At 51.0% G+C, this 15,458-nt stretch overlaps 1 protein-coding gene across 6 annotated transcripts in view; it reads left to right on the forward strand.

Moving 5' to 3' along the window:
• KLHL29 (kelch like family member 29) overlaps window positions 1-15,458 on the forward strand; it is a 312,456-nt gene that overhangs the window by 143,048 nt on the left and 153,950 nt on the right. For 3 of the 6 annotated variants that reach the window (XM_061210440.1, XM_061210441.1, XM_061210442.1), the window contains one exon: window positions 14,153-15,130. The exons of the other annotated variants lie outside the window; for them this stretch is intronic. The gene's annotated coding sequence lies outside the window, so the exon portion shown is untranslated. The remainder of the gene's footprint in view (window positions 1-14,152; window positions 15,131-15,458) is intronic. 6 annotated transcript variants of the gene reach the window in all.

Raw genomic sequence — 15,458 nt, forward strand, 5'->3', positions numbered from 1 at the left:
TCGGTGGAAAGAAACCATATACTGTCTACCCTCGGATGGATATGAACAAATACAGCCCACACGTGGTAAACAAGGACAGCGACATTGAGACAAACTTCGAGTCTGTCCTCCTGCCTGATGATTTAGTGGAAACCAAAACACTCCACATACACACACGCACACACACACACGCACACACACACACACGCACGCACGCACACACACCGGGGGTGGTGGGAAGGACTGTTCTGAACCTGCCTGGCATCCCCTTTCATCTGTTACATTCCTGTTCTCTGCAGAGCCTGGATGAGTGTGGGTTGCTCCCATGCCACACCAGCCCCCTCCAGCGATCACCTTGCTGCCATCGGCTTCTGCATTTGTTCCGAGTTCCCTGTGGGTGCCGTCCATGGGCACCTGGGGACCCATGGGCCGCCTGCAGCCTCACTGGACACTCTGTGGACCTGGGGGGAGGGGTCTGCTTTCCCCTCTTTGTCCCCTCCATCATGCCTCTGTGAAGAGAAGGGCATTTAAAGTCCCTTAGGAAGAAAGAGTAACTTCTCAGTTGGCTTTGAGCTATAGATTCCTGCAGTGGGCAGAAACATGGACTCCATGATGCTTTAGATGTAACACAATTGAACACACACGTGCGCGCGCGTGCACACACGCACACACACCCCTACAGCAGATCAAGAGGAGGCATCTGTTTAAGCACTCATGACCAGTATTATGTCAGCTGCATTAGTGCTTGGAACACAGAGTTGTTTTTTGTTTTGTTTTGTTTTTTAAATATTTGCTATTTATTTATTTATTTATTTATTTATTTATTTATTTTTGCTGTGTTGGGTCTTCGTTTCTGTGCGAGGACTTTCTCTAGTTGCGGCGAGCAGGGGCCACTCTTCATCACGGTGCGCGGGCCTTTCACTGTCGCGGCCTCTCATGTTGCGGAGCACAGGCTCCAGACGCGCAGGCTCAGTAGTTGTGGCTCACGGGCCCAGTTGCTCCGCGGCATGTGGGATCTTCCCAGACCAGGGCTCGAGCCCGTGTCCCCTGCATTGGCAGGCAGATTCTCAACCACTGCGCCACCAGGGAAGCCCCAGAGTTGTTTTAACCATAAAATATACCAGGATTCATTTGTTGGCAGAATTTAGAGCACAGAACTACAGGGACTAAGGAAGGGAAGCAGGACGACCCATCTGGGTATTTGGGAAGGGATGGTCCATCGCCTCTTTGCTGGGATTCTAGGCATTTAGGGCTTGGCTACCTCCAAGAAGCTGCATGTTGAAGGGGAGCTGGAGAGGAAGATCTCAGGCCAGCCCAGCACCTTCATACGCTCCTGATCAGGGTGGAAGGGCTGAATTCTTTTTTTTTTCTTAGCTACGCCACATGGCATGCGGGATCTTAGTTCCCTGACCAGGTATCAAACCCATGCCCCCTGCATTGGAAGTGCAGAGTCTTAACCACTGAACCACCGGGGACATCCCCAGGGCTGAATTCTAATGGTGCTACTTTGGTTTGGTATTTTGGGCTGCTGGAAGCTTTGGAACGTGTCCAGAGGATGTCAGGATTTATGCCATAGGCTTCATGACAGTAAGAAACACTTCTGAAATCCCATGAGAATTATCCATGAGGAAGAAGGCTGCTCTTGTCTGTAAAGCAAAGTGTCTCTGTTGGCCCCAAGGGTACCTACAGACCTCACTTTGCCAGTTAGAAAACAGGTGCAAGGCTGAGCCCATTGGGCTGGACCCCAGTTAGCATTTGGGAAAACAGAGGCCAGCAAGGAGAAAGGGCTTATGCAAATTCACACCACCAACAAGTGGCAGAACTAAGGCTGGGACCCAGGTTTCTCCTGATTCCTAATACAGTTCTTTGATCACCTAAACGTATTCTGAGCTGAGGAAGGCAGCACTCTTCAGTGTGCACCCAGCACTCCTGAGGATTTGTTAACATGCAGATTCTGATTCAGTAGGCTGGGGTGAGGATTCTGCATTTCTAACATGCTCTCAAGTGATGCGGGCACTGCTGGCCCCAGGACCACACTGGGGGAAACAAAGATGCTTGCGGTCAGCTTCACTGGCAGGGAGGCCAGTGGTTTGGATGCAAAGCTGGAATTCCTAATTCTGCATCATACCTGCTTGGCTCCATTCCTGTTCTGATTTATTATTTTTTACCACAAGGTCTAAAAGCTTTTGGCCTAGACCCCCAACAAGTAGGTTGTTGTGTCACCCTTTGTCAGCTCCTTGCTCTCTGGCCTGTAGGAAGCTGGAATCACGTCTAAAAAGTACATTCCAGACACTGGGAGGTGTGTGCCTGTGGCTTTGTGTGAGTAAAGCGTGAAAAATGGTCTCTGGTCGTGGGCAGGGACACTTTGCGAGATATATCACTTTGTGAGTTGCCTGGGCTGCAGCTTGACTAACTCTCCTGTGTAGTGTCTGCCCTCCACATTTATGATGATGTGACAGTGTGTGCCATGGATCTCCATCAGAATAAGAGGTTCTCAGTGGAGACTGTCAGGGCCTCTGCTTTTTCCACCAATTCTCTCTTATCTGGAAACCTCCTACCCAGAGCCTAGATTGAGAAAAGGCTAGAAAGCAGCTCTGAAAGGCTAACAAAACAAGTAGAGATCACCAAGTTTGTGTACCCAAATCTTATTCTTTTTTTCATCATCCACCTGTTGGGGTTTAATTCAGAACTATTCTTAAAAAAACACAAATTGACTATAAGATTGATTACCTAGATTCAAAATTCAAAGCAAATGTTGCAAATTCCCAATCTGGCAAGAGTAAGGAAGAGGTGTTGGAAAGATAACAGAAGCAAGAAATGTTTGCTAGAAGCTAATCGGAGATGAAGCAGCTGCAAAACTCTGGAATTCGACATGAACAGTTAGGAAACACCACAGTCTGGACCAGTCAGTGTGGGGACACTGGGTCCTACGAGGGTCCTTCGGTCCTAAGCATGATGCGGTTTAACAGCCCAGTGTCCCTGTTACATTCAATTCTGTTCAGCATATTGGGAAGTATGCAGTGTATTTCAGAATATTTTGTCTTTACAATGGCTAAAATATTTTGTTCTTATTCAGGATTTAAAGGACTCGATTTCATTTATCTCAAAAATATGTCTGCATGTAAGAAAAATAAGACTTTCACTAATAATCCTGGTGAATGTGGATGGTGCTATACCACCCTTATTCTACCTCCTTCTGGTTACATCCTAGATCTCTTTTCCTTTTTCTCTCTTTTTCTGACCTCTTAATAGCCGTATTCTCCACAATTCTAGGCTTGCTATATGTTTAATCTTTCTACAATTTGACCAATTACTCCCTAAGCCCTAATGACTCCAAAAGCTTGTGTCTCCAGCCTCCAACTTCGGATTAAACAACCTTCAGCCTGATGTCCTCCCACCTTAGAGTCCACACACCCCAAACCCAAATCCTCACTTCCCTGGCAAACCTCCATCCTCTTCTGCGTTCCTCATTTCAGTGAATGGTCTCACCATCACCCAGTCCTGGGAGTTGGCTTTGGCGTCTTCCCCCTTTGTAACTTCTCACTTCTGGCTCCTCCCTGTCTCCTCTGTCGCAACTCAGACCCTCATCTATCCCCCCTGGGCCATTTGCATCCCTGTTTCCAGTTTTCCACCTCCAATCTGTCCCCCTCATATCTGCCCCCAGTCCTTCAGAGGTGCTTCCTCTTCCTCACGCTTTCTCCTCAGAGGCCTTTGTCCACACCCGCACTCTTCAATACAGTAGCCACTAGCCAGATGCACTGTTTAAATTAAAGTTAAATAAAATTTGAAATTCAGTTCCTCAATCATATTAGCCAATTTTTGAGTACTCAATAGCCACATGTGGCTAGTGGCTACCATATTGGATAACACAGATTGTAGAATATTTCCGTCATTGCAGAAAATTCTGTTGGACAGTACTGGTCCACACTGTTCTTTCATTTTTAGCATCTTTCTTTCCCTCTCCTTCTCTCTGAATCCTCCCAAAGAGTCACAAAGAAGTTTCCTTACATCCCAAACCTCGTCTTAAGCAGCACAGTGCCTAGTCCTTCGGAGAATGTATAAGAACACATTAGAACTCCTTTGACTGCAGCAGACAGGCACACAACTCAAACTAGTTTAAACAAAAAAGGGAATGTGTCAGCTCTTGTAACTGCAAATTTCAGCAACAGCTCCCGTCATAGCTACACCCAGGAGTTCATGTAATATCAGAACTCTTTTCAGGCTCTAATCTCTGCTTCTCTGTGTGGCTGGCTTCATTCCCTGCTGTGCACATTGCTTCCTCCCCATGCCGGGGGAAGATGGCCAGGAGCTGTTCCAGCTCACAATGTCCATACTGTTCATGATCCCAAGGGAAGAGAGACCCTTGATTTCTGAGTTCACATAACAGATCTAAAATATCTGGGTCTGTTTGGGCCGTGGACCCTGAATCAGCAATTATGGCCAGGAGGATAGAATACACTGATTTGCCTGGCCTGGTCACGTGCTGACCCCAATGGTGGGTCAGAACACCCAAGCCATATTTAATGGCCTCCACATGGAAAATCTTCTATTACCACATGAAGACGAGGACTGGATATCAGACAACAACAGATTTCACTACTCAGTTCTGCTCAAAACCTTTCTCACCGTCTCCATTTGACAGTCATCTTCCTGATGCCTGGAGAAGCATCTAAACAGGTGCTCAACAAAGAGTTGATACATTAATGGATAGACAAATAAATCAAGGGGTGGATGGGTGGGTGAGTGCAGGGATGACTGAATGGATGGAAGGATGGATACACACATGCTTAGCTAACACTGTGGAGAAGGCAAGAGGAGAGAACCAGGTCCCAGAACTCAAGGGGCTCACACTCATGCCCAGCGGAAGCACCACTTCCTGGTCTAAGATCCCCTTGAGGATTGGTCCAGCCCTGCCAGACGGGGGCTTCTTGAGAGCATCTCTGCACCCCTCACAGCCCCTGGCAGAGTACTGAGTGCCGACCAGGGCTGGCTAGTGGGCTGCATGTCTGGCAGCGGCTCTGTGCGTCTTTTGTTTTAGAGGGACAGTAAGACAGGAGCTGGCCAGTCATGCAGTGTTATTCCGGTGTCTGAGGCAGCAAGTCTCCCAGGATTCCTGGTCGAAGACACTATGCATTCACCATCCTTATGCAAGCCCCTCACAATTGAAAACATGTGTGAGATAATATAAAATATATATTGGTCTCTGCCCCCAATTTCTGACACAGAGCTCCTGAAACCCTTGTAATTTCCCAAGAGATAAGAACACTAGGGGCATCTCTTGTTCTAATACTGGTCGTTGACCTCTGTTCCTGACACAGGGCTCCTGAAACCTGTGTAATTTCCTGGGTGATAGGAGTGTCTTTTGTTCTAGAGGGACAATTCTGGGTGGGCTCCCAGATGGCCCCTGGATGAAGGCTGGTCACTGGAAAGACCGAGCCATGATTAGAAGCTTGGAATTTTTAGCCCCACCCTTCATTCTCTTGAGAAGGGAGAGAAGCTGAAGATGGACTTAATAATTGGCCATGCTTACATGATGAAGCTTCCATAAAATCCCAATAATACAGGGTTTGGGGAGCTTCCAGGTGGGCGAACACACCCACACCAGGAGGAGGATGCACCCCAGCTCCATGGGGATAGAAGCTCCTGCCCTCCGGACCCTCCCAGACCTCGCCCTGTGTGTCTCTTCATCTGGCTGTTCATCTACAGCCTTTATCATATCCTTTAATAAAGTGGTGAGTATAAGTGAGTGTTTCCCTGAGTTCTGTGGGCTGCTCTAAAAAATTAATCAAACCCAAGGAGGAGGTCATGGGAAACTCCATCCATTGTTGGTCAGTCAGAAGCACAGGTGACAACCTGGACTTGCAATTGGCACCCGAACTGGGAGTGGGAGGTCAGTCTTGTAGGATGGAGCCCTTGACCTGTGGGAACTGAGGCTGTCTCCAGGTAGACAGTGTCAGAAGTGAGTTGAATTGTAGGACACCTGGCTGCTGTTGGAGACTTGCTTGTTAGGTGGGGGGGGGGGGGAAATTCCCACACATTTGGTGACCGGAAGTGTCAGAAATAAGTGTTCTGTGTAAAACAACAGGAGACCCACAGGATAAAGACCCACAGTAGGGAAGAACTGAGTTTTCCCCTACCTGGGAAAAAGAGGTTTTCCTATACAACATGTTTTTTTAAGAAAGAGTCCAAGCCAAAAAATCCACATAATTGATGCTCCCGGCAGACAGCAGCAGAGCTGGTGCCTTCTTCCTGTGCAAAAGGATGTGTGGGTTTTGGCCCAAAGTCCAGCCCCCGGGAAACAGTAGGTGTGTCTTCCATCCAGGAGCTCTTGTTTCTGGCACGGCTGCAGGCACTGTCTAGTAAACTGAAGAATTAATCCTGGGAAGTAATTAGCACTCCTGGGAGTGGTTGGGGTGTGGGCCGTGTGTTGTCAACAATGTCGCCATGCTGGTGGCCTTGGGAAGCAGCACTAAGAAACCTAAATGGCTCAGTCAGGCAACCAGGGCCGAGCAGTGTTTTGTTTTGCTCTGTTTTAATTTCCATCCCTTTAATCTCTGGTTTAAAATAGCCTCTCTGAAGTCAACAGTCATATTTCTTCCCTGGTTTGTTAGTCCTTTTTCCATCCTTCAATCGCATCTTTTTCTGTGCACATGTTCATTAAGGAACAAAAATTCTCTAGGCTTCTAGAGGACGTATTTCAGCCTCAATAGAGCCACCCGCCTGGAGGCATGCACACCCAGAGACACTCCTGCAGATGGCAGGGCCCGACGGCTGTAACCAGGTCTGCAGGGGAGGTGCCCCCCACCCTCTGCCAACCTGATCTCCTTCTGTTTCCATGAGGCACTTGCGCTCTGGTGGGGCGGCCCGCTCTCAGGGTTTGGCTATTGGAAGATTTGCTGAGTCTTGCTTTCTGGAGTTGACCTTTCCTACAAAGCATGTGCCGTGCACAGGGCTGCCCAGGCATTTGGAAGAAGAGAGTCCTCAGGAAGCCAGGGTACAGCCTCTTTCCTTCCTGCCTTCTCTCCCCAGGATGAGGCAGGGTAGGGACCATCCCACAGGGACAGTCTCCTGCCTGGATCCTCAGGGATTCAGCCTCGGGACTGGGAGTTGAACTTGGAAGATTGGCTCAGAGTAGCTGCCTGGGCCTCTCACTGGGGACACCTGGGGGAGGAACTAGGTCTATTTAACACTCCTAGTTAACAGCTCCTGCTTGGCTGGATCCAGGCTCTTGGGGACCTCGGGAAAGTCACTTTCAACTCTCTGAGCCTCTGTTTCCTCACCTGTAAAGTTAAGATTGCACTCGAGCAGGCTGATTGCCGAAACAAACAACCCCCAAATAGTAGTGGCTTAATCCAATAGAAGCTTCTTTCTCTCTTGGCCACAGTGGGGGTGGGCCTCCAGGAAGGAGCTCTGCTCCGTGACCCCGACAGGAACCACTCCTTCCACGGTGTGTCTCTGACACCTGGTCCTTGTCGTGCCCTGCCAAGGACAGGGGACGAGAGGGAGAAGAAGGCAGCCCTGCTCACAACCACATAGGGCTGGGGGGGACCCGAATCACTCCCACAGCCCCAGCTAGAATCATGCGGGACTGGGGTGTGTTGTCCCACTGTGGACCCCAAGAAAGAGGGGGACACAGACATGGGGAGTACCAGTGGCCTCTGCCAGAGAGACAACAATAAGACGTTCCTCCCCAGGCTGCCCGTGAGGGTTAAATGTAAGATGCTATGGCTCTCCCAGCACAGGGCCTGGCCCCGGAGACGTGGAGATATTGTTATTTTTCTTCTCTTTCCTCTACCAGTTATTCCCTTGAGGTTTATGCAAATGGTAGACCAAGGCAAGAAATTAAGTACATGTCCCTCACCTCTGAAGCTGCTTATTTCCTTGTTTCCTCGCAGTGTAACATTTCATTAGACCTTCCAGTTGGGGAAAGAGCAGGCAGATTAAAAGTCAGATAGTGCCTAGAAGCCTGCTTCATCTGTTTCGGGGACGGCGGGAGCTTCAAAGCTATTTGGTATTTCCACTGCCGAAAGGCCTCCTCAGGAGCAGTTGTGTTTTAATAAATGGCTGCCTGAGTAATTTTCCTGGAAGGAATTGCTTCTTGGATGTGCCTGCCCCCAAGGGGAGGACTGGCTGCTCCCTCTCAGTGCTCCTGGAGCCCATGCATTATGAGAGGATGCTTGGGGCTAGGAGCCCATCCAGTCTACCTACCCCGCACTCATGATGTGACCCCAGCAAGCTCTCCAGGGCCCTGTGGAGGGCACTGGACAGGGGAGAGGAGTGAGATATATGGGTCTTGACCACAGTTCTAAGGAGGAGGATTTGTCCAACCAGCCTGACCTGTCCCTTCCCTGCGGCCACGGGCAGAAGTGGTTCCCACTTTAAGATCAGGGCAGATTCATTTCTTCACTGACCTTGACTGACGTAGCCCACCATCAGGTGTGGGCGGCCTGGCGGGTGGGGAAGCATAGGAGGGGACAACGGAAGTCCCTCATCCGGGATTTCTCTGCCTATGGGAGCCACACTGACATGGAATTGCAGCATTCACTCATTCATTCACTCATTCATTCATTCTTTACTGAGTGCCTGCAAGAGGCCAGGCACTGTCTGAGCCACGATCCAGCAGTGAATAGAACTGGCGGTCGGAGGGCATGGTGGCTGAGAGCCACACTGCCTGGGTTTGAATCCTGGCTCTGCCACTTCCTCGCTGGGTGACCTTGGGCAAGGTGCTTGGCCTGTCTGTGCCCCCACTTCCTCATCTGGAAAAGGGAGATGGCCATCGTAATAGCTGATTGTTATGTGGATTAAATGAATCAATATCTGTAAGCACTGCCTTTATAGAACTTACATTCCAGTGTGAATGAGACAGAGAAATCTAAGTAAATTATGTAGTCTAAAAGAAGGCAATAAGAGCTACCAAAAAATAAAACAGGAAAAGAACTTGGCATTTTAAAATAAGTTGGTTAGAGAAAGTCTCACTGAGAAGGTAACATTTAAGAAGAGACCTAAAGGAAAGCAGAGCCCTAGCCCTGGGGCTAACGGGGGAAGAGTGGGACAGGTGGAGGAGGAGCAGCATGTGCAAAGATCCTGGGGCAGGAGGGGCCTAAGGTGCTGGAAGAGCAGCAAGGAGGCCAGTGTGCTAGAGCAGAGTTGTCGGTAGTGGGGGTGGGGGAGATAAAGTAAGAGAGGGAAGTGGGCCCCAGGCTTCACAGACCTTGTAAGGGTTTGGCTTTTTCTCAGGGTGAGATGCAGGCCATTGCAGGGACTTGAGCAGAAGAGAGAGATGGTCTGACTCAGGTTTTATCAGGATCACTCAGGCTGCTGTGTGGAGAATACGCTGAGTGAGGGTAGGAGATGAAGGAGGCAGCTGAGCTAGGAGGCCCTGGCAGAAACCCAGGTGAGAGACGATGGCGGCTCAGACCAGGGTGGCCAGGATGGAGATGGGGAGAAGTGGTGGGGTCAGGAGGTAACTCAGAGCCATCAATCAAGGCGGTTAGACATATAAGAAGCGTCATGAGTTGGAGGCAAAGGACCTGCAGGGCCAGGCTGGCAGGGAACTTGAGTCCAGAAGTGAGGCCCAGAGGGGATGTGGAAAGAGCAGAAATACAAGAGCTCTCCTCGTGGCACCACCACATCCTCCGTTTGTGGCCCTGAACAAGCCACCTAATCTCGGAGATGGTTCCCCCTCTGTAAAACAGACGCAGGGCTAGGACTCACTGAAGTGGCTTGCAGAGGGAAGGCATGCTGCAGGTGCTCGATAAATGCTCCTTGCCTCTCCTCCCCGTTGTTTCCTTGCAGCTGGGTGAGGCAGGGTCAGCACAACAGAGGGAGGTCCCCTGATCAGGAGGCTGATGCCAGCAAAGGCTCAGGGGTGTAGAAAGTGATGCCCATGCAGGCACAGGGGGTGTTGGCACCTGTGTCTCTGCTTCACGGTGAGAGTCACCCGGTACTTCCCGTGGGTGGGCAGCCCTGGAGGCTGTGGGGTGAGCACGCTGCTCCTGGGGACAGGTCATTTCCTGGGCAGCCAGGGAGTGCATGCCAGGTCAGTCCTTTCCTCTGGCTTGAGCTATACTGAGCTGCTTTTATTCTGGCCGCAGAAGTCCATCCTGGTGGTGCCAGGCTGGTATCTGACACCAGAGTCCCCCCAGCCTCAGGCAGGGACTCCCCCCACTTCCTCCCCATCCAAGCCCAGACCTCTGCAGCATTCTTTGTTGAACCCCAGACAGTGGGGTGTCAGCCCTGCTCTGGGTGCCGCTACAGGCCAGCCCTCTCTTAATGGACTGCTTGTGCCTGCAGACTGGGCTGGGCGGAGCCAGGAGCAGATGGTCATCTCACTCCCTTTTCCAGGGGCCTCTGCAGCTGAGATCTGGCCCACAGACAGCTCAGCTCTGCAGCACCCATTCAGTGGCCCGGACCCTGTCATCCCCATTTGTCCTCAGGATGCCCACTCCTTTGCCCTCAGTAGACCCTGGGACTGAGCCCCCGTAGAGCTGGGGTCTGCACAAATGTGACTGGGGGCAAAGTAGGGTGGGTTAAGTAGGGTTTCCACCCGGGCAGCCAATGGGGAGTGCCCGATGCTGAGTGTTTTCGGAGCTTAGTATGTGACCAGGCACATGGGACCCTGCAGAACAAGGGCTGGCAGAGAGCGGGGCCAAAGGGTAAAGCAGCAGAGTAACCTGGCGTCGTCAGGAAGGCTTCCTTTCGGAGACCAGAACTGAGCTGGAGGAGGATTGAATCAGGTACTGCAGGATGTTTGATGTGACCATTCCTGTTGTCCTGGAGTCTCAGATGAGGCACAAGGTTGAGCGTGAAATGTGCTCAGGACCCCCACGTTAAAAGGGGAGCTAGGTAGTCCAGGACCCCCCCAATCTCCCCCAGCCCCAAAATTAAAAAACCTTGTGATGACTACAGGGAATATCCTTCCTGAGAAGAGCGTTACCCTAGGGAGGGGTGCTGAGGCTTCTCCCTCCCCTCCTGGGGACGTACCCGCCCCCCAGCCATCAACCCAAGCCTTACCTCCGCGGGACCTGGTGCCGCCCTGAGACTGGAGCATTTGGGAGGATGTAACCAGACACCAGCACTGTGCCTGACTCTGCAAGGCCAGAGGTGGCCGGTCAAGGTAACGTCCCGCTCATGTTTCCAGAGTGGACAATGCACAAGGGAGTCAGATTTGAGCCGTCTTGGGAGAGCCCACCCAGGAGGACAGCTCAGCAGGGGGTGAGCTGTCAGAGCCCTTCAGGGAGCACACTGAACACAGCCAGACCATCCGGGCAGCTCCGGCAAAAGGACTCACAACAGTGCCCACTGGGTCTCCGCCACCCAGAGGCCACCTCCGCAGGCTTGCAGTGCTCTGGTCACACCTTGCCTTTGTCCTCTCAGCCTCCCTCCTGGGCACTCTGGGGAAGCCAGAAGCAGCAGTTAGTGAGTGACAAAGAGGCAGCACCCGGAGAGTGTCACATCCCACCCGCCCCACCCCCATTACAGGATGCTGAGCCTGGGTCATCGGGGGCTGGGCCAAGGGGAGAAACTTTGAACTGGCTATGAGATCAAAGTTCCGATAAAAGATTGGACCTAGCTAAGGAGAAGCTGAGGATGAGATTGTTTTTAGAGTTGACCTTGCCAGTGACTAGGTGTGTGACCACAAAGGCTACTTGAACCCCTCCGTGCTTCAGCTAAACATTATAAGTACCCCCCTCAGAGGTTTGTTCTGAAGACTAAAAGGGCTGATGCGTGGACAGCCCTCAGTACAATGCCAGGCACACAGTAAATGCTCAGTAAGCATCAGCTCTCAGTAGTAGAAGTAGCAGCAGCAACAGTAATAACAATAGAGTAGCACCCAAAAGTGACCAAAAAAAAAAAGCAGTTTGGGTCCGACAGGGTAGATTTGAAGGGAAGTAGTAGGAGAAAAAGAAATCTGTTTGCTACTGATATCCCACTGAGTTCAACCTGTTTAATAAGCCCGTTACACGATTATCATTTCACAGGATCTGCAATAAGAAGAGCAGTGTTGAGTGCAGGGGTGGGCGGCGGGGAGGCCTGGAGCAGCTATCCCTGCTGCCTGAATGGTCCAGGAAGGCTTCTGGGAAGAGGTGGCACAGAATAAGGCCTCAAGCCATGCAGAGGTGGAGATACACCATTGGGAGAAGAAAGTGGTCTCAGGACCCTTGTACATGTCTTGTCCTTTTTGCTCATGCTGCAGCCCTGGGGACGGTTCAGCCCAGTAAACTTCAGGGAGCCCCTCCATTATGCCCAACCTGGGGTGGGGGGCACTGGGACAGTGAGATGAGGAGGAGGAGGAGGCAGGCTCTGTGCTCAGGGAGCTGCCAGGCTTGTGGGACGAGAAGACAAAAATCATAGCGTGTCAAGCGAATGTGGCTCCTGGTGAGATAGAGGGATTCAGGGATGCTGTAGGGTTCAGAGGAGGAGAACTTAGCCCAGGCTGGGCACTCTATACACACACACACACACACACACACACACCCCTTCATCTCTGTCTTTTCCCCATAACTGTTTCTTCTTCTGGGCAGATGATAGGGTTGCACTCCTCTACCTGCTTGAAGTTAGACATGGCCACGTGGCTTGCTTTGGCCAATGACGTGAGAGCAGGAAGGACACATGTCCCTTTCAAGGGACAGTTTTAAGAGCCAGTGTGTGTGATTCCCCAAACCCTCTTTTCCTCTGCCACCGTGGCCAGCAGAGCCCAGGTGAGGGGCACTCTCTCAGCCTGGGTCCTGAAGAAGGATGACCTGGAGCAGGGGCCCCAAGTGACCAGTGGTGAGCGGGTAGCATGAGTGAAAAGCACACAATTGTCGTTAAGCCACTGAGATTGGCTATTTATCATCGTAGCCTAACTCACTTATCCAGGTGAATGCAAACATAAATTTTTTAAGTGGCCCAAATAGAAAACTAACCCTGGGAGAATCTTCTCTGAGCCCTGTGGCCTTTCCCTCGTTGGAGCCCCCTTGCCCTGGGAATGGCAGGTCTGGATCCTAGTTCCATCTCTGCCCTAACGCTCTGTGCCTCGGGTAACACTGTTGTCCAAGGGGGTGTCTGACCACAGAGTGGCTGTGAGAGTCCAGCATTGTGGGGAGACGGTCTTCGGGGACTTGGGGGTTAGGGAACAGCCAGCAGTCAGCCTGCATTCATCAGCTTCCCTGCCTTGAGCCCTGAGGGTCACGGTGAAGGTCAAACACAGAGTTAGAAGCAGAACAAACCCAGGGCAGGGGGAACCCAGAGGGAATATGGTGGTCCTTGCTGCTGGTGGGCATGGGGCCAGCGGTCCCAGGGTGCCCGACAGGGTGGAAGTGGCAGCCTAGAAGCCAAGTGTCCCTGCTTGGTTAATCTAAAAATAAACAGAAAAGCAACAAAAATCTATGTCTCAATTACTGCACACAAGCTGTTCAAACAGCCAGCTCTGCACTGGAGACGTGAACTTGTCAACAGAGGCTGCCTCGTTTGCATGCTTGGGTGGTGATAAAACACACGACCTCGAAACAGGCTGCCCTCTGGTCTGGGTAGTTGTTTGGGGTTTTTTGTTTGTTTGTTTGCTTTTAATTTAATTTAATTAAAAATACAGACATAGAATAAAGACAGTGAAAAGCTGAAGCAAGTACAACAAGATAGGGCAGCAGCTCCCAAAATGAAGGTAGAGGAGGCTCTGAGGTCTGAGATAAGCCAGGTCCTTGAGAGAGAGGTGAGCAGGAGAGTGGCCGAAGCAAAGTGTCAGTGGCCAGAACCAGGGGACAAAAGTCTCTCCCAAGTGGCCCAAAACACTCCTCCCCTCCCCTGTTGATCATGGAGGAAGCCCCAGTGAGCAGTGTGGGTCCTCAGCTCCCAAAGCCGAAGCAAAGGCTTTTTAGGGACCTCTCTCTCTTGGGGAGAGGGTGTTATAGCCCACGTCTGGGATGAGCTCAGTGGGCCGGATGCATGGCGGGCAAAGCTGAGACTTCCATCCTTGGCATTTATTTCCTCTCCCACATGCCCACCCTCACACTGTCCTAGCTCAAATACAGTCTGTTCTCTGAAATGAATGAAGCCCCAGGAAGCTGAGCCACCCTGGGCTCCAGCGCCACCCTGAGCCACCCTGCCTGCTCCAGCCCAGAACAACCACTCCCTCCCCTGAGCCCACGGGTGCTCGTGCTTTCTGTATCCTTACTGTGTGCTTTCCTCTTGACAGTGCTACTTTCCACGAAAGCCAGAACCTTGCCCCATCCTTGCCTGCTTTCAGGATCTTGCACAGAGCCAGGCATCATGAAGGCAAGAGGTGGTCAGTAAATTTGATACGACTTGACAAGGAAAGGGCAGAACGTGTATTAATCAAGAGCGTGCCTAAGGGGTTGCTTGGGAGGCAAAAGGGGGCAGAGTCCTGACTCGTGAAAGTGGAGCCCCAGAAGAGGAAGAAGGCTACCTCTTAATTTCCCAGGAAGGGGTTCTGGATAAGCAGGAGCCCCCAGAGATGGAGAAGAGAGAGCTGCATGCTCACGCCAGCGCCGGTGAAGGTGCCACAAGTCCTGCTGCTGAAGTGGCTGTTGGCTCTGCATTCACTCTGGACAGGGATTTTAATGTCCCCAGCCCTTGGGGCAATTCTGCAGCCATCAGCCCAGACACTACTTACTCAGTGGAATAAAAAAGCAGTCAAGTCTCTCCCAAGGAAGATAATATCCTGTCACAGGCAGTATGATCTGCCAGCCATGTGATGGCCGTTCCCTAATGTTTCCAAATAGACTTTTGAATAGACCCTTGTCTAGAAGAGAGCAAATTGCAAGAGCATTTTTGGCAGCCAAATAGAGAGCGAGTATTAGTCTTTCTTCTTCACAACTCTTGCTGCTAGGTCTGGCTCCAGGCACCGAGTAGGATTCATCCATCAGCTTGGGTCACTGATGAACACCATTTGCTGTGAAGAGACATCTTGTTGAATTAGTCAATTCTGCAAGATTCGGAATAATCAGGCGTGCCAGAGGCAGCCTGTGAGAGAGCAGGAGGCCTGCTTAGAGAAGGGAAGTAACTGCAAAGTCTAGCTCCCAATTCTGCAATCGTGTGTTTGCAGGACCGTGGGAAAGCAGGCTCCAGGCTCTAGTGTTTCCATTCTCTGTGAAGCCACCAAGAACAGGGAGTCAGAAGGAGCAAAGATGGTTCCTCGTCATGATAACTTTGGGTAATTGTCCTCTATGCCATCAAACCATACCCGCCCGCCGTAGCTGCCTCATCAATCCTGATGTTTACGAGCCCCTAATTTATACACACCTCCCTTCTTCCCTCAGTTTATGCTGATATTATGCTGCCAACTGTCATTTCCAATATCTTTTTTATTTTTCATTATCACCATTATAACGATTTACACCAGTAGCAATAGCACAAATGCCTAGTCAATTAGTCCCATGAGAAAAGGCTCTGAATCATGTGTGCCTTTTTGAAAAAAAAATTACTGCATCAAAACCCACAGCCAGAATGTCTCAAAGTAAAGGTGCACACGGGAAGGGACA

Source organism: Eubalaena glacialis, chromosome 14 (genome assembly GCF_028564815.1).
Source record: "Eubalaena glacialis isolate mEubGla1 chromosome 14, mEubGla1.1.hap2.+ XY, whole genome shotgun sequence".
Classification (NCBI taxonomy): domain Eukaryota; kingdom Metazoa; phylum Chordata; class Mammalia; order Artiodactyla; family Balaenidae; genus Eubalaena; species Eubalaena glacialis.